The 18,737-nt window shown below is 42.8% G+C and overlaps 1 protein-coding gene across 1 annotated transcript in view; it reads right to left on the bottom strand.

The window, feature by feature from the left end:
• The window catches only part of LOC126217302 (atherin-like), a 135,672-nt gene that overhangs the window by 105,203 nt on the left and 11,732 nt on the right, over window positions 1–18,737 (bottom strand). The window lies entirely within an intron of this gene.

Genomic DNA, 18,737 nt, shown 5'->3' with positions numbered 1-18,737 from the left:
GTTTCACTGTTTGTTGATAGTGTAACAGCGAGGGCGAATTACTGTTGTTGCTACGGATGCAAAGAAAAATATGTGAAAGGAGGGATAGTAACTTTTCATGGGTACATACCATGTACCTCTAATTATAGTTATCATTTTAGTAAGAGATACTGTATATGTTTAAAAATTTCGAGACGTCGTATAATTAAGGCTTGATTCTGTAGACCTATTTTTCTACAATTTTATGACTATATAACAAATATTACGGCTCGTACAAAAGCTTACAAACAATCGCTTCCTCTCGTAAATTTGCTAGTCGAACAGGAAAGGGAATGGTTAGTTGTTTCAGTAAATACTATCCTCCATGCATTTATCAGTGGCAAGTCGATTATGTATATAGAATACTCTGTCTACTATTTATTTAATAAGCTGGGAGCAAGTACTTAAAATGCGTTAAATAAATGCCTCAAAAGTGCCACCAGTAAGAAAAATTGTGTTTTAGGTCGCAAAAACGAGAAAATAAATACGCAGAAATACAAGAAAAAAGGACGAATTAGCAGGGATATGATCGCTAATGTGTGGCAAATTCGGTGTTTTTCGGACACTTGCAAAAGTACTAGCGTACTGTCAAGTCGTTTTGCAAGACCATCACTGCAAAAATGTACGTCAGGCTCTGTAATACTATAAAGTGCCGTATCATACCGAAAACTACCAAAAATCGAGTGCATCTGAACTGTGACACCTATCGCAAAGAAGCAGAATGTAATACCACTTGCCCTTAAAAGTTACGTAGCTTGTTTATTCCCGGTATCAAATTTTTCCCGGTATCAAATGGGTACTGTTAAAATGTCTGCGCAACGTATATAAATAATCCACTACACGTACGAAAAGAATTCGTCTGTAAAGGGATGTAGTGACATTCTAAATATATAGGGCGCTGTACGGACAAACACACGATGTCCCGAGATCACGTGACCAGGCCGACAATGTATGTTGACAATACAAAATCTGTTCTGCGCATGTGAATGCTCACTCCAGAGATGTTTACTCTATGGTCGCAGCTTAGCTGGAGGCGTGTGAGGAGGAAAGAGGTGGCTGCCTTTGCGGGGAGACAGTTCGGCTCGGCTGGGGTTGTTTGCGTCTGGACGCCGAGTGGGGCCCGATGGGAAGACCGGACAGTGATTATATGGTTAATAGTGTGGACAGCGGCGTGGTGTGCCGTTTAACTTGATTCGCAAGGCGAGCAAAATCTCGCCTGTTCTAGTTTGTCGAGCCTGAGTTTGAAATACATTCTATGTGCGGCGGGATGTCATTTCGTCCTCCTGTCTCTCCGTCGCTGGGATTGCTATCCTCGTTTACCGTCCCACGGATGTATATCGATGGGCTACGCTGCTCTCCGTACTCTACTAGACGCTGGTGATGGAAGTGCGTCGTTCAGCGGCACGTTAGTCTGGGTGCTTTATGTCTGATCTTCAAGTGGATAGTCTTCGAGTGGCCCTCCTTAGAGTTTGCCTTGCGCAGTTAGATTGGAGTTTATTTTGTCTTGTGGTGCTTCCGCTTTCCGTTAATGAAGGTTAAGCTTGATTCGACACTCCGTACGACGCTTGGCACCTCAGCAGGCGGGTCGGAGCCACCTTCGCGACTAAACGGAAGCCTCTGGACTGAGAGGTCTTGTGTTTTGCATATTGTTCATAAATTGTTGTTTTGGTATTAAGTTGGCTGAGGTTTCTTATGGATTTCCCGGCATTTGGTCTGTTGTCCGGCCCGGGCTAGTTATTTTAAAAGTCGGTCCTTCTTTTGGCTTAGTACGATTCTGGTTTACTGCCTGGTGGTTCTGGTAGTACGCCGGGTCGCTGTGGTTGTGTTGCATTTTGTATGGGGCTGTGTGCTCGGAGCCGTGGAGTACCATTTGTGTGAACTGCTTCACTGTGGAGTACTCATCGGGCCATTCTTGGTCCTCTGCTGTACGAAATAATTTTATTATTATTTTAAAGTAACATTATCGCTTAAATGATTTAATTCTTGTTGCGTTAATTGCAACTTGGGTGCTGAGAAATTTAGTAGTGTAATTATGGAAGATTTAATAGTGGCACATGCCCCTTTACTTGTTTTGTAATCTGTTAATTACCGAAAGACCTTAAGCTCATAGTCATATGATGTGATTTTCTTAAATTATTGTATTTTTATGTCATGTTATTGTTTTTTTTTAATTTGCTGATCACTGGTGTACAGTTCCAAGTATTAGGACGTTTCAGGTAGCTATAAAAATAATGAGCGTGTGGCATTGGTGGCCGGGAGACCCCTCGCGGGGCGGTTCGGCCGCCGCTCCACAAGTTCTTTAACGCCACTACGGCGACTTGCAAGTGAATGAGGATGAAATGATGATGAAAGACAAACAACACCCAGTCATCTCGAGGCAGAGAAAATCCCTGACCTCGCCGTGAATCGAGCCCGGGACCCCGTGCGAGGGAAGCGAGAACACTACCGCAAGACCACGAGCCGCGGACAGGTAGCTATTACTTGGCTGGAACGCGCGGAACCGCAACGGAGAGAGTAGTTGCGTGCCTTAGGTGTCCGTTGTTGGCGCGGCCTGGTCTCCGTTGTTTGTTTTGGTGCACCTGAGTTAAGTATTCTGTTGCCTCCTCCCTTACGGCCCCGTCGTGTTCTTCTCATAAACATTTCCTTCACGGCATTTTGGTTCATTTTATGCTAGTATTATTTTAATTTCTTACATTGGTAAAATTGTGCGGCCTTCATTATGCACACTGTTTGTCATAGCGGAGTTGATGTTCCATTGTAATTTCTTAAACTCCATTGTGTGTGCCCTTCGTGATACATATTGTTTGTCATAATAGATTTGAGTATGGCAATTATAATGTCTCATATATCATGATGTGCGTGTGTAATGGTGCAATAATTGGATGGTTGTTATTTCTGTTTTTGGCGCCCTTCATGCCTCCTTTCTTGTCCCTATTGGTACGCTAGCCTTGTACTTGTGTTGGTACACCTACCTCAAATCGTGTAGGAGCCCCGCGACCACGCAGGAGTGCCGCAACACGACGTTGAATGGAATCGACTGATGTCTGAGGTAGCGCTCGAGGGAATTGATACCATGAATCCTGCAGGGCTGTCCATAAATCCGTAAGAGTATGAGAGGGTGGAGATCTTTTTCGAACAGCACTTGCAAGGCAGGTATGCTCAGTAATGTTCATGTCTGGGGAGTTTCGTGGCCAGCGGCAGTGTTTAAATTCAGAACAGTGTTCCTTGAGCCACTCTGTAGCGGAAGTGTTTATACTCAGAAGAGTGTTCCTGGAGCTACTCTGTAGCAATTCTGTACGTGTGGGGTGTCGCATTGTCCTGCTGGAATTGCCCAAGGCCGTCGGGATGCACAGTAGACATGAATGGATGCATGTGATCAGACAGGATATACTTACGTATGTGTCACCTGTCAGACTCGTGTGTAGACGTATCAGACGTCCCATATCAGTCCAACTGTACACGCCTCGCGCCGTTACAGAGCCTCCACCAGCTTGAATAGTCCCCTGCAGAGATGCACGGTCCATGTTTTCATGAGGTTGTCACCATACCCGTACACGTCCATCCACTCGATATGATTTGAAACGAGACTCGTCCGTCCAGTTTACATGTTTACAGTCATCAACAATCATATTTCGGTGTTGATGGGCCCAAGCGAAGTGTAAAGCTTTGTGTCGTGCAGTCATCAATGGTGGACTAGGGCCTTCGGCCTCGAAAGCCCATATCGAAGATGTTTCGCTGAATGGTTCACCCGCTGATACTTATTGATGTCCCAGCATTGAAATCTGCAGCAGTTTACGGAACGGTTGCACTTCTGTTACGTTGAACGATTCTCTTCAATCGTCGCAGGTCCCGGTCTTGCAGGATCTGTTTTCGGCCGCAGTGATGTCGGAGATTTGATGTTTTACCAGACTCCTGATATTCACGGTACACTTGTGAAATGGTCGTACGGGAAAATCCTCATTTCTTCGCTACCTCGAAGATATTGTGTCCTGCGGCGACTATAACACCACTTTCAAACTCACTCAAATCTTAAACTGCACGAGACACTTGTTGTCTTATATAGGCTTCGCCGACCGCAGTGCCGTATTCTGCCTGTTTACATATCTCTGCCAGAAGAGGAGGTGAAAATGAATCTTCACAAGGTGAAAGAGTGCGTGACGTTATTTCAGTGATTGCAAAACTGAATCAGAATTTCACTTTTTGGTATGACGTTGCACACTCTCTAACCCGAATGCATGTAATGATTCTGTTTGGAAGGGTGCCATAGATTTCCAGCTGTGTGGGCGACTTGAAGACTTCTGAAGTAACCCAGTAAGTTGGCCTCAGCGGCGAGTATACATCAGGCACAAGGGTATCGTCAGTAGTGTCGCAGGGAAGCGTGATATGACTGCTTTCATTTGCGATATACCGAGTGATCATGAAGTCAGTATAAATTTCAAAACTGAATAAATCACGGAATAATGTAGATAGAGAGGTACAAATTGACACACATGCTTGGAACGACATGGGGTTTTATTAGAACCAAAAAAAATACAGAAGTTCAAAAAATGTCCGACAGATGGCACTTCATCTGATCGGAATAGCAATAATTAGCATAAAGTAAGACAAAGCAAAGATGATGTTCTTTACAGGAAATGCTCAATATGTCCACCATCATTCCTCAACAATAGCTGTAGTCGAGGAATAATATTGTGAACAGCCCTGTAAAGCATGTCCGGAGTTATGGTGAGGCATTGACGTCGTATGTTGTCTTTCAGCATCTCAGGATCCCTAGAGATGTCGATCGATCACGATACACTTGCGACTTCAGGTAACCCCAAAGCCAATAATCGCACGGATTGATGTCTGGGGACCTGGGAGGCCAAGCAAGACGAAAGTGGCGGCTGGGCACACGATCATCACCAAACGACGCGTGCAAGAGATCTTTCACGCGTGTAGCAATATGGGGTCGAGCGCCATCCTGCATAAAACCCCATGTCATTCCAAGCATGTGTGTCAATTTTTACCTCTCTATCTACACTATTCCGCGATTTATTCAGTTTTCAAATTTATACTTTTTGATCACCCGGTACATAAACGATCGGGCGGACAGGGTAAGCAGCAGTCTGCGACTGTGTGCTGATAGTGTTGCGATGTATAAGGTGTCGTTGAGTGACTGTAGGAGGATAGAAGATGAACTTGACATAATACTTAGCTATTGTTACCGCTTGCTCAAAGTGTAGAAAAATCTAAATTAATGCAGATGCGCAGGGACAAGAAACCCATAACGTTCGAAACAGTATTAAATATACAGACGTAACGTTGCAAAGCAATATGAAATGAAACGAACATTTAACGGCTGTAGTAGGGAATGCGAATGGTCGACTGCGGTTTATTGAGAGAATTTTAAGAAAACGTTGTTCATCTGTAAAGGAAACCGCATTTGGGACACTAGTGCAACTCATTTTTAGTACTGTTCGAGTGTTTACGATTCGCATCTGGTCAGACTAAAGGAAGACACGGAAGCAAGTCAGAGGCGTCTGCTAGATCTGTTAAAGGTAAGTTCGAAGAACACGCAAGTGAAACGGAGATACTTCGGGAACTGAAATGGGCATCACTCGATGGAAGGGAACGTTCTTTTCGAGGAGCACTATTGAGAAAATTTAGAGAATTGTCATTTGAGGCTGCCTGCAGAGTGATTCTACTGCCGCCAACGTAAGTTTCACATTGGACCATGATGGTAAGATTCGAGACATTAGGGCTCGTATGGTGGCATATAGACAATCGTTTTTCCCTCGCTCTTTTTGCGAGTGGAACAGAAAAGGAAATGACTGGTAATGGTGCAGGTCACCCTTCGCTGCGCGCCTCATGGGGGCTTACAGAGTGTGTATGCAGAATCAAATGAAGTCTTCGTGTCCTTTCCTGACGCTAGCTGCTCCACTGTTGTTGTAACTGATGTTAATATCCTGGATACTGGCGCTGGTATAGAGCTGACGTCAGAGTTGGTCCTACTGGGCTTTCTCTGGCTGGTCACCGGAGTACTTTAAAATGACGCAGACAGTTCACAGACGCGTACCATGTGTGTCCACGAGTACTGTTGTGCTGAAAAATGGGAGCATGATACTGTCACATGATAGGTAACGCATAAAGATTTATAATGTCCATGACGTATCGTTTGGCCTCAATCACCGTCAGCCATGAGCTGAAGTTTACCCACACCTTGACGCCAGGCGTAACATGGCTGGCCTGTCCAAAACTTTGGAAAAATGAAACCTTTCCCCAGTTCGGCGGCACCATACTAGCCGACGATGATCATCCGGGGCAATGCAAAACAGCGATTCGCCCTTGAGCACAGTGCGAAGTCATTCAGTAGCAGTCCATGCTTCATGGTTACAGCACCGCTCCAGACCAAACCATCTGTGTTGTGGTACTAACGCCAGTCTACGCAAGTGACGGTAATACACTAATACGGCTGCTGGTAGTCTCCGATCAATGGTGCGGGATGGTACATCGTGTTCAGGGACGTCACTACTTGTCGTCCGATGGCAGGAGCAGAAGTGAGGGGGTAGCAGTGTGCTTAGTACAAAGTACAGTGATGTTCCCTAGTTGGTCGGAGGTGGTCGACTGTAACGTTGACGACGGGTATGCCTGCCGTCACTAACTCATACAGTCCATCATGGGCCCACTGTCATATCCGAATGCCGTACAATTCTGGAAATCGCATGATTCGAGCAGACGGGCAAATGGATACCACAATGAATCACCTTTCAAGTTCCGTCATGTGTTGAGAACGCTGTCTGACATCTCTCTGTGTCCTTGTAGTGATCATTCAACATCTAACACTATTCACGTACCGTATATAACCCCCCCCCCCCCCCAGGCCTGCTAACAACAGTAAACACGAACAATGTGCATTGACACCATTCTCTCATTTTACCGTCGTTTCAACCCTACCACCACGATGGCAACACGAGCGATTCATTTCTTTACATATTGCTGTTGAAGTAAAAGGATATATTTTTGCTTGTCACGTCGCTTGTGCACACATGGGAACACTTATACCACCATACGTATTTGCATTCAGACTGCTGGAAACATTGTTTCAGCATGCCACGATGTAAAGTTGTAGAGTGGGCTTTCACATCCCAAACAATTACTATTTATGTTTCTAGTTTTTGGCTTTCTCTTACTGTATTTTGAATGCCAGCTTATTTAACATGGTGAAAATTCTTGCTTTAAATATGCTTGAAAACGACAAAACATCGGAACTCCAATCACTATAAATATTTTCAAGATCCATAAGCTTTATGACTACAGTAAATTATCCAGAGAGAACTTGAAAGTACTTGAAGGTGGTGCAAAGATTGACAACTTCCTTTCAGTGTTCAGAAATATAAAACTGCCTCTTCAAAAGCGCAGACGAGTATAAATTTGATTAGAACACCAACGAGTCACAGTCTGCTCGAACACTTGCGTGTGGGAGTTTGAGGGGTTCAAAATGGAAGCAGGTCTCAGACTTCGGTTCATTTGCAGGAAGCTGGAAAAAGCCGTCAGTCTACAAAGGACACCAGTTAGAAAAAAGGACCTCAGGAGATGTTGAATCTATATACACAAAAAAACGGGGTGCGTACGAAAAATTTTGTTTCAGTCACGCGGAGAACCTCTGAAAAACTGAATTGGCGAACACTTGACAGAAGCTATCACCTCTACTTACAGTATTAAATGAAGAATCCGGAATATTCTAAAGTTCTGTATGTGTAGGTCTGTCAAGGTCAGATAAGACAAAATTCTGACATATTGCCATTTTTTAGGAAACAATCGGTAATAAATTGTGGTATAGAAAATTGACTTGGCCATCAAGATTACACACTTTTCTAAAATAGCGAATGGCTTCGGTTTTATCGAATCATTTTCATATCTGAGTATATCGGCTATAAGAGTAACGCTTTGAATTCAATTAACAGAGTGCCCAAATTAAATGCCGAGCGAGATGACGCAGTGGTAAGATGGCATGCGCTTACACGGGAGGATGGTGGTTCATATCCCTTTCCGATCATCGAGATTTCCACTTTCCGTGATTTCCGTAATCTTTCTGCCTTTTACAAGAGGAAACATCGGCGGACCACATAAAACCACTCCGAGATCTGACGTCTAAAAAATAGTTTAGCGTATGTGGTAAAATTGCGGTGTATTGCATATTGTATATTAATGTACCTAAGTGACAGTGGGATAAATGAAATTGAAAGTAATTGGAGGAGAGGATATTTGTGATCGTGGCGCCAATCGAAGAGTGCTTTGAGGCTAGCAGATAGGCATACTGATCTGCGAAGTTTCTGGTTCTAGACAAGCTAGCGTGTCCTAGTGATTAAGACTATTTATAGACTAAGCCAACTGAATCGAATCTGAGGTGAACCTAGTCCAAATTCCTATCCACCCATGTATAATTAGGTTTGCTGAGGCATCACTAAATCACTTAGAGTTAATATTTTGTTGATGTCTTTAAAATGCAGTGTTGACCTCCTTCCTTCAGCCTCGTACAGTGTTCCGTCTGTAACAACCTTAAAGTCGACGATACATAAAACTCTATCTCACCTTCGTTATGTCCTACTGAATCTGCTTCTGTTTCTCTATATCTAACACCAAACCTTCTTACAAATTTTGTTCCATAAGACCAATAAGAGACGTGACATATACAAGCTGGATGTTGACCCATCGGTGACAGGAAGGGCATCTGCCAACCCCTAAATTAACCACGCAAATTCCGAACGTAGCCATGCCGACCCCGCTTAGATGCGGGACAAAGGCAAAAGGAAAAGAACAAGTTAAAAGTTGAACCACATGTTGAACTAATACCAATTAGCAGTTACTAACAGTCAACTGCACTGTGCTAACCACGTGTCTGAAGACAGCCGTCACTCTCGTCGCTCGTTTTGGGAATTGAGTGGCATTGTAAGCACTGCACAAGAAATTAGTCATGGCCAGGGAAACATCAGTCTTATACGCTTTAACAGCAAATCTAGGTTCGAGAATTGCCTCATTTGGGAGGGGGAGACAAGATTCTTAAAGTGTGCTACGTCCAGTGAAGTGAGTCATTGGTGATTACAGCCTTAAATCTACCAGACTGCGGGGATGTCAATTGTTATTTTTATCTCTCTGATCCAAACAGTCCTGAAACTTTTCTATAGGATTAGGTTTAACTGGTTTAGCGGGCTGCATGAGGTGCGATAGTGTGGCTGAATTTTACTCAAGCAAGGAACGTGTACTTTCCTGTGAAGATGGCAGTTGTCATCTTGGAAGATGGAAGTGTCCATAGTATACACAAAACGAAGATGTGAAGTAAAGGGGCCACGCTCTGTCACCTACAATGTTGAAATATAGATCCTACATCATGTTCAGGGTAAACTCGAGTCCCGAGTTATGGTACGAAATAGACTCCCAAAATACCGGCTTGCTGTCGGTGCACTCGACATCTTAAGACGTGCAGCCTCCTGGGCTGATGTGGGCAACGATGATTTGCGGCATACCTGTGTCTAAATGCCAGTTCACTTCGCAACATTCGCTCAGATACTGGCTAAATGCAGTTATATTGACTCATAGCAATGATTGCTGCAGGCGTTGACAGTGGTGGCTCACGCAAAATTTACTCATGTACTACAATGTGGTGGCCTGTAGCCTTTTATTAGGGTAGTGTTCGTAATTAAATTAAATATGTTAATTTTATATTTAAATATATTTTATGTTTAAATATACATAAATCTTATAATTAATTGTTTAACATTGCGAGGAATAAAATAAAATTTAAAAAAAGTTAGTAGCAGTGGGAATCGAAACCGAGTAGATGAACTGCCAATCAGTACGCTCGCTCTGTCAGCCACAGCGCCTTTAAAACGAGGGCTTCTCTAAAATTCCTCATGCTCTATGCTTGCACAATACCTTACACGCAATTTTAAAGAAAAATACTGGCCTGATGCTGCGAGCAATGGACCACTCATGGTACCCAAAGGCATGACGTCACATAAGAGTATGCACAGTCAAAAACAGACAGCGGTATCCTTCTCTCCGCTGACCGCAGTGCAGCTGACCATCATTTCAGCACTCGACACTGGCGTCTAGCTATCCTGGAGAGCGCTACAAAACATGTTTTTCTCCATTTTATTTGCATACTGGCACACACTTGAAGAGAAATGGCGTAATTTTCTTGCGATGTCTGGTTCACATTCGAAGAGAAACGGCGTGATTTTAGTGCCATGTCATGTTGGCATTCAGAGAGAAATGGCTTAATTTTAATGTGGTTTTACAGCTTGTTGCAGCACATCAACACGTAACTGGCTATCACTGGATTATTAAATGCAGCTATATGTGTCGCTGTGCACTTTTTGCGAGATCTGTAATTGAAAAAGCCCTTTACATGCAGTTCACTCTACAATAGTCGCCCGGAAACTGGTTGAGGTAGACCTCCACTCACGGGGAAAGCAGCAATTCCGGTCAGGTCACGTTTGAAACAAATTGCTATGGACAAGGTGTGATGCTCGGTTCATATCTCTGTCAGGGACGATCTGACCTCTATCACTATTGCTCTAATACTGTCTTACATGGCTAGATGTGATACACAATTCCTTGCAGGACACGTTGATTATGCGTTGAAACACCAACAAATTGGGCAAATTCAGTCATGTCTACAGGTCGACTCATTTCACTGCGCTGTTTCCATATAAGTGACCGACAGATGTAAACCTTTTCACTGCCATGACAGGTCAGCAAAGGTGGGTCACATCACCTTGTGCCTTATCTAAACAATCCACAGCGCTCCAAAGCGATCAATCTTCTCTTTGAAGAGGGTGGATAATATTTTGCCTAATGTTCGTATGAAGTGCTGCCTGTCTTTTATTTCAGAAAATCTCTTAAGCTTTCTCACTGTGCCACTTGTCACTGTAATTGCTTGATGCATAGCATCTTATTTGAGTATCAGTTATTACAAGTGGTTCACATGAGGGCTTATGGGTGGATACCGTTGTACGTCTGACATCGGACAGCTAGGGCGATACCATACGATGTTTGCTACTAACGACTTCTCCGGCGGCCGGTAAGAGGCGCCAGCAGTCTATCACAGGACCTCGTTGTCGACGTCAAGCTGGAGAGAAAATCCAGCTGCGGGGCACCTACGGGACACTTCGAATAGTGTTGTGCTGAAGTCTCTACCTCACACCTTACTTCCGTGACTAGGCTGTTTATTGGATTTCAAATATACTACTTCATGTACTGTAAATCTAAGCTTTCACGACCGGAAATGTCATATTTAATAAAATATTCCGGGCTATTATGACGTAGTCCGATGGACTCCACATTAAATCCCAACTTTTGTCCAAACTGCGGACATTTTCAAGGCGTGATCGTAGCTTCTTACAGTGTCTGATTCATACCATGTCTCGCTACTGACTGCAGCAAAATTTCGCTTCCGCGTGCTCCCGCGCAGTGACGTGACGTCACATGCTTTGAGTAACAGAGCTCAATTGGCCATTGTCATTTTCCGTCGTCAGCTGTTGCTGTCACGCCTTGTAGGAAGAGTAGCGCACATCTTTTTCAGCAGCAAGATCAGAGTGTCATTCAATTTCGGCCCTCCTTTTTCCGTATAATTGGGGGAGGTGTACTTGAGTACTACAAAAAGAACAGTCAAAAAACTAATAGATCAGCACAAGAGGAACTTTAGTGCGGCAGAGTTGACAGATCAGCCCTTGCGGAACATGCTTTGCACCCAGGAAAGAATCACATTCTCTTTTATAGAACCTATGGACTGACAGCCACAAGAAGATACCATGAAAGACTCCACAGATGCTGAAAAACCCAGGAATTTTTGTAGGAAAGAATGAGGGCGTGAAACTGAGTAATATCTGTATCACGGAGGTGAAGAAGATGTTTACTAGTCTTCCCTCATGGGGCCGTAAGAACAGCGGACGACGGCACCCGACAACGGCCAATTCCGCTGGGGTATTCAAAGCATGTAATGTCACATCATTGCGGGAGAGCACGCGTACACGGAATTTTAGTGAAATCAGTAGCGAGCCAGGATGTGAATTAGACACTCAAAGAGGATTGCAAGAGCCGACAAGTAAGAGAATTATAGCACAAACAGCTTAGTAGCACACGAATACAAGTTCCTGACAAGAATAATGTAAGAATAAAGGAAGAGAAAATTGAGGATCTGTTAGATGAACAGTTTGGCTTTGGGAAACGTAAAGGCACCAGAGAGGCGTTTTCGTTCGAATTAAAGAGGAGTATGACAGAGAGCAAGAGTGAGATTAGAATTCAAGATGAAAGGATGTCTATGAAACGATTCGCTGATTATATTGCTGTCATTAGAGCAAGCGATGAAGAATTACAGGATATGCCGAAGGGAATAAACATTCTAATGACTACAGGATATGAACTAAGAATAAACCGGGAAAAAACTAAGTAATGAGAAGTAGCAGAAATAAGAACAACGAGAGGCTTAATATCAGAATTGACGATGACGGAGTAGACGAAGTTAATGATTACTGCTGCCTTGGAGAGAAAATAGCCCATGACGGAAGGAGCAAGGAGGAAATAAAGGCAGACTAGCACAGGGAAAGAGGGCGTTCTTTGACAAAAAAGTCAAATGGTATCAAACGCAGGCCTTAGTTTCAGGAAGATATTTCTGAGAATGTACTTTTCGAGCTCAACATCGTGTGATAGTGAAACGTGGCCTGTGGGAAACCCCGGTCAGAACAGAATCGAAACATTTGAGATTTGGTGATACACAAGAATGTTGAAAATTAGGTGGGCTGAGAAGGTAACGAATGAGGAGGTTCTCCGAAGAATCGGCAAGGAAAGGAATATACGGAAAACAGTGACAAGCAGAAGGTACAGGATGACAGAACATCTGTTAAGATAGGAGATAATAACTTCCATGGCTCTAGAGGGAGCTGTAGAGGGTAAAAACTTATAGAAAGACATAGATTGGAATACATACAGCAAGTAATTGAGGACGTAGGTTGCAAGTGCTACTATGAGACGAAAAGGTTTGCATAGGAGAAGAATTTGTGGCAGTGAAAAAACTGATGACTGAGAAAAAAGAGAGAGGGGGATGGAGAATGAGACAGTCGAACCACAGTGGGAGTAATATTGACGACGAGGAGTAGAATTTTGAATGTGTGTGTTTGCGAGGAATGGCCGTGCGGTTTGAGGCGCAATGTCACGGACTGTGCGGCCCCTCCCGCCGGAGGTTCGAGTCTTCCAAAAAATGGTTTAAATGGCTCTGAGCACTATGGGTCTTAACTTGTGAGGTCATCAGTCCCCTAGAACCTAGAACTACTTAAACCTAACTAACCTAAGGACATCACACACATCCATGCCGGAGGCAGGATTCGAACCTGCGACCGTAGCGGTCGCGCGGTTCCAGACTGTAACGCCTACAACGGCTCCGCCACTTCGAGTCCTCCCTCGGGTATGGCTTCAAAATGGCTCTGAGCACTATGGGACTCAACTGCTGTGGTCATAAGTCCCCTAGAACTTAGAACTACTTAAACCTAACTAACCTAAGGACAGCACACAACACCCAGCCATCACGAGGCAGAGAAAATTCCTGACCCCGCCGGGAATCGAACCCGGGAACCCGAGCGTGGGAAGCGAGAACGCTACCGCACGACCACGAGATGCGGGCTCGGGTATGGGTGTGCGCGTTGTTCTTAGCATAAGTTAGTTTATGTAGTGTATAAGTCTAGGGACCGATGACCTCAGCAGTTTGGTCCCTTAGGAGTTCACACACAGCTGAACTCTTGAGTGTGCATGTGTGAAGAAAACAGATGAGGTTATTAAAATGTGATAGCAACAGCGGCAATTTGAAATGGAGCTGAAATTATGTAATACCGGAGGCTTACACTACAACACCTTATCAAGCCAGAACAGCATCCAACACCAACATTACCGCCATTTCATCCAGACGATGAAGACTGGGTATCATACTACAGACTATAGCAGCTCCACTTCCAGGCGAGTAGCATAACTGACGTTGCTAAACCGAGTGCTTTTCTGCCATTTATTAACCCCAGAATACTGGTTGTTCTACAAAAATTACGTCCCCTCGATAAACCTGTTTAGATTTGTCTGAAACCCACAGTTTGCTCTCAACACATTAGGAGCAGCAAACACACATCGTTGCAGATAGGCTTGCATTTTTTCGTTGTAAGAAGTAGTCGCACCAATTAAATTGAATGTATAATGCTATTTTGTCTAAAACTGACATAGTGAGACCGTGGCTGTGTACAATTAATGTAGGTTAATTCTTACAAAGAAGACTACAGCAACCAGCCACTATTAATAATGCTATTTATTTAGGTAAATAGCGCCGTTACCGGTTTAGAACTGGCAAGTTCATCATCAGACGGCTGTTCACATGATTTGCAAGATATTCTTTACATTATCGTCCGTTTTCGATTTTTATTCTTCCACTGTGGCGAAATATTTTTGGTGTAATGGTGCCCTACGGTAGAAAACAGTGTTACACGATTGTAACAAAAATTGTCAATTGTAAGAGGTGATGCAATAAATGTTTCCACCACTGTACCAGCTTCTTCATTGGTACGTAATCCAGTCATGAGGTTTTTAACATGAAGCAGCACAAACTTTATTTCAAACAGCTGCAGCCTTTTGGCCTTGAGTGTCCAGCCCGCAACTCCATATAGTAGTACCGATGACGTATAACAGTGCAGTGGTAAACCAGATTGTTGTCTTCCCATGTTGATCCCATTTTCCTGATAGCCAGCGTCATTAGTGATTTCGTCACTCTCCCGAGTAAAAATTTCTAAGCTGCCCAAACCGACAAGAATAGAATTGATCCTATTCGATGTAACACTGTAGGAATAAAAATTCCTTAACTTCTGTGAGTCCTATCAGTCAGAAATACGCGGAGAAGTGTAGAATTTGTGGTAAAATGAAATCCTATAACGCAGGCGTAACTCACTTGTTAGTTGAACTGTTATGTCGTACGTCCTCACATACTTCTTTGGTGGTGGGATCATTCGTTCCCTCCATGCGCATGGAGCAATTTTCCGACGGTGTTAATTGAGTTTTTGCACTTCACATGTGGGTGTTAACGGATCTCACTGGGTCTGACAGCGTTATATGTCTGAAATTACGGAGTTCATTTCGTAAATGAAGGGGCGTCCTAGCGTGGTCTAATCAAAAGGTGTAAACCATGCCACGGCAGAGCTCAGGGCGGGAGTTTTCATTTGGAAATAGCAGGGGAACAATTACACGCCACGTCGTCGGTTACTTTATCACCAGCTGTAACACGAGCAGTAGTGTCGTCTCTCTTGAATTAATATCAGTAGCGTTAATTACAATATATTTAAAATCCAGTACATCTGTAACTTGTGATGAGCAGGGTGTAAATTTAATCACAGCCCCATAGTTTGCCAGAAATACTGAGTGTTGACTCCCGCCAATGCAAAGAAGCTACCTGTGTTGGCTTAGAACTTAAGTCCTGGAAATTATACTTAGTCTACTTACGACATTATTGACGCTGCGCACTCTATATTGCACACTATATTGACGCACTCTTCCGCTGTTCTGCAATCCTATCAGACCTGGATTAACATCTAGGATATACAAATACAGTGAAGGGAACCCCGAATAATCATTGTTTTTCAGGAAAAAATTACAATGCCACATCGAGACTACAATGACATACACTCTCTTTATGTTTCCTTAAATTGACAATAATATAGAAACAAGATACGTAATGGAGCAAGTATTTATTTAGTATGTATAACATTCGAACCCTTCTTGTCTGCCGAGATATTGAAGAAACCATAACTGTCTTAATGCAACGATGTAGCTTCATCAATGTTCGTGAGCACTCGGACTATCGATTCTAGCTACATGTTTCGAGCTTTTAGTGAATTTTCTTGAGTAGAAAAAGGTGCTAATGCAATACTTTTGACTACAATGGCTGTCTGACAATGTAAGTTTCGTTACGTTATGTGACATAACCAAACGGAGACGAAACTGCTCGGGGACCGCTGTCTTCGCTTTCATATGAAAGACATTTCGCATCTTAAACGAATACTTTGGTTGCAAAACATACAGCCCTAATCATCACATGATCAGTTTCATTACATATTTATTTAATCTTATCAGAACAGGGTCTTCATGCCTTCTTTTATATCGAAACAGGGCAAATTTATCTTTTGAGGAGTACTTAAATGCCTTCAAAGACATACTCAGATTTTATTATAAATCTGAGTATGAAATGAAATGAAATGAAATGATCGTATGGTATTTATTGGCTGGGATATTAGACATTTTTGCGTGATGGCGTTAATGTTTCATTAGTTCCTTCGCTATCTCATCCATGACCCAAAACTGTAATTAATTAAATAGCTATGATCTCAACTGATCATCAGTCCTTATGTCGCACAATTAAGACAATAGAATTAATTTTTTCTTAAAATGTACAGTTGTGGCATCTCTCGAGATGAAGTTCATTCCTTTATCGATACCAATGTAGACTACGTGATATTATTACACGAAACAGCCTGGCTCAAACCTTAGAGTCAAACACTATCTTGTGTCTTCCGTGACAATGACGCTGATTTTTTATTCGAACAGGTTCTCATTAAGCCTCAAATGGCAGTAAGTATCGAAGGGACGTCATGTTCAATGTGGATTTGGAACTAAGGTACAACCCTACACCGTTCAGCTTTCGTTGCCAGATGTGAAGATGGTCTGTCTGTGCTTGTAAAAAATGGTCGTTCTTTGTATGAATCGATCCTGGACCATAGGTATATCTATCAAGATTCCCTGGATGTTGATTACAACCTGCTAGGGAGATTCATTTCCTTTTTCGTCCACATCGATTTTGATTAACTGCCTTCACTATCCAATGCGTGCTTTTGACTCGCTTCTATAATCAATGGAATAAAATCACAAAACAGCCAACTGCACGAACTGGCATCATGGTAGGATGCGGAAATTCCTGCAGGGAGTGATACTTTCTATTTGTCATTCTGTGCTGATGTATGCATTTAAGGTCTACTCATAAATATGGCGCAGCGTAAACGCAAATGCCAGCTTCGAGCTCACTCTCACCTTTACGTTCTTAAACCGCATTTCGTCTTTTATAATTGTACAGTCAAGGGGTACTAACATTTTTTCATGCAGTATTTCATATGAAGAATATTGATTTTTATGAAGACCAAATTTGCCTGAAGAAATGAGGGTGGTGCATAACGTCATGGAGATATTGTTTGGTGTGTTGTTAATATATTTATCAGTTGTCCTTTTTTACTAAACTGTTTTTGCCATGACTTCTGAATGTTACACATTTGAAGGTTAAGAGAACTGTAGTTTAGAAGTAGAAAACGGAGCATGAAATGGAAAAAAAAGTCTAATATTAGCAATATTTTGCTGTCTTAGGATTTAACAGATGATTTCAGGCAGCGGAGGCAGCTAGAAAGATTCGTGCCATGTGTGGGATAAGTGCGTAGAAGAAGTCACTTCAAAAAACTGTTTACTCATATCAAGTAGAAGCGCTACGACGTGAATTATACGCCACATTCAAGAAAACCAGCGGGCTTTCATGAATGGCGTTTTTATGGATTATCGATGGGGAATACCTGATTACTAGCAGCTGCTATGAACGGCGACCGTTTAACCTCCTTGGGACACTTGGATGAAAATGAAAGAAAGAAAGCATAAATTAAACACCGTCAGCTAAGCGGTCATTAGTGAAAAGGAGAAGCTACGGTTGGAAAGGTTATGGAAGGAAATCGACTTCCCTCGTTCACAGAGAAGGTCACAGCATTTGCCTTACTCGATTTATGGAAATAAAGGAAAAACTAAATCAGGATGGTAAGACGGAGATTTGAATTTGTGCACGAACTACATAAATAGAAAATAGTTTTTGAAGTATCTGAAGCAATGCCTAGCATGCGTCTTCAAAACGTTACGTTATGCATAGAGTGTTCCCAGGGATTCGTCCAGCGCAGTTATGATTTGCTTTAAACAACTCATGCGCCTTGTGGTCGCAACATACGGAAAGCGACCACGGAAATTGCAATTAGCATTGCTACTGTACGAGAACGCCCGTCTACAATCTGCTGAGTTCACAAAAGAAACTGTCCAGGAGTTTGACTTGAAAACAACTCCTATCTCACTTCTTCAGATTTATTGCCGTCAAACGTTTGTCTATCACGCTTCTTATCGAAACCATTGAGAACATTTCTTTGTGGACGAAAATGCACTTTAAACTTGGTTTATGACGTCTTTATCTCGAAACCAGTTACCATCTACAGGTGTGGAATCTAAAAACTGCTTGACCATCGTCAGACTATTTAGTTAATGAATGAAGTGCACATATTGCTGGTGATTCATTTCTTTCTTACAGTTTTTGTTATACTTCATTAACGAACGAGAGACACTATAAAAATGATCTCCCTAACACAGATGAATTACAGTTTAGCAGGATACCCTTACCACTGAAGTCTAATTTAATAAAACGAATAATGTTTGCAAGGCGGGACCGCCCAAAATATCGTTAGCAAGATATTACAAACATTTGATCTCCATACGGTCTGTGTTTCGTGAAGTCCTGTGTCCTACTCAAGAAGCATTTCGATATTATCACAAACGCTGAAGTGGGAGTAGAACCAAAACGTACCCAGTTACCAAATTATTCAATGTTACAGGTAATTGCCCCTTAGAGATCTGTGGAGTACTAAATC

The sequence above is a fragment of the Schistocerca nitens genome, chromosome 1, assembly GCF_023898315.1.
Source record: "Schistocerca nitens isolate TAMUIC-IGC-003100 chromosome 1, iqSchNite1.1, whole genome shotgun sequence".
Taxonomy (NCBI): domain Eukaryota; kingdom Metazoa; phylum Arthropoda; class Insecta; order Orthoptera; family Acrididae; genus Schistocerca; species Schistocerca nitens.
The sequence above is the reverse complement of the archived record's forward strand: the minus strand, read 5'-3'. Positions and strand labels throughout refer to the sequence as shown.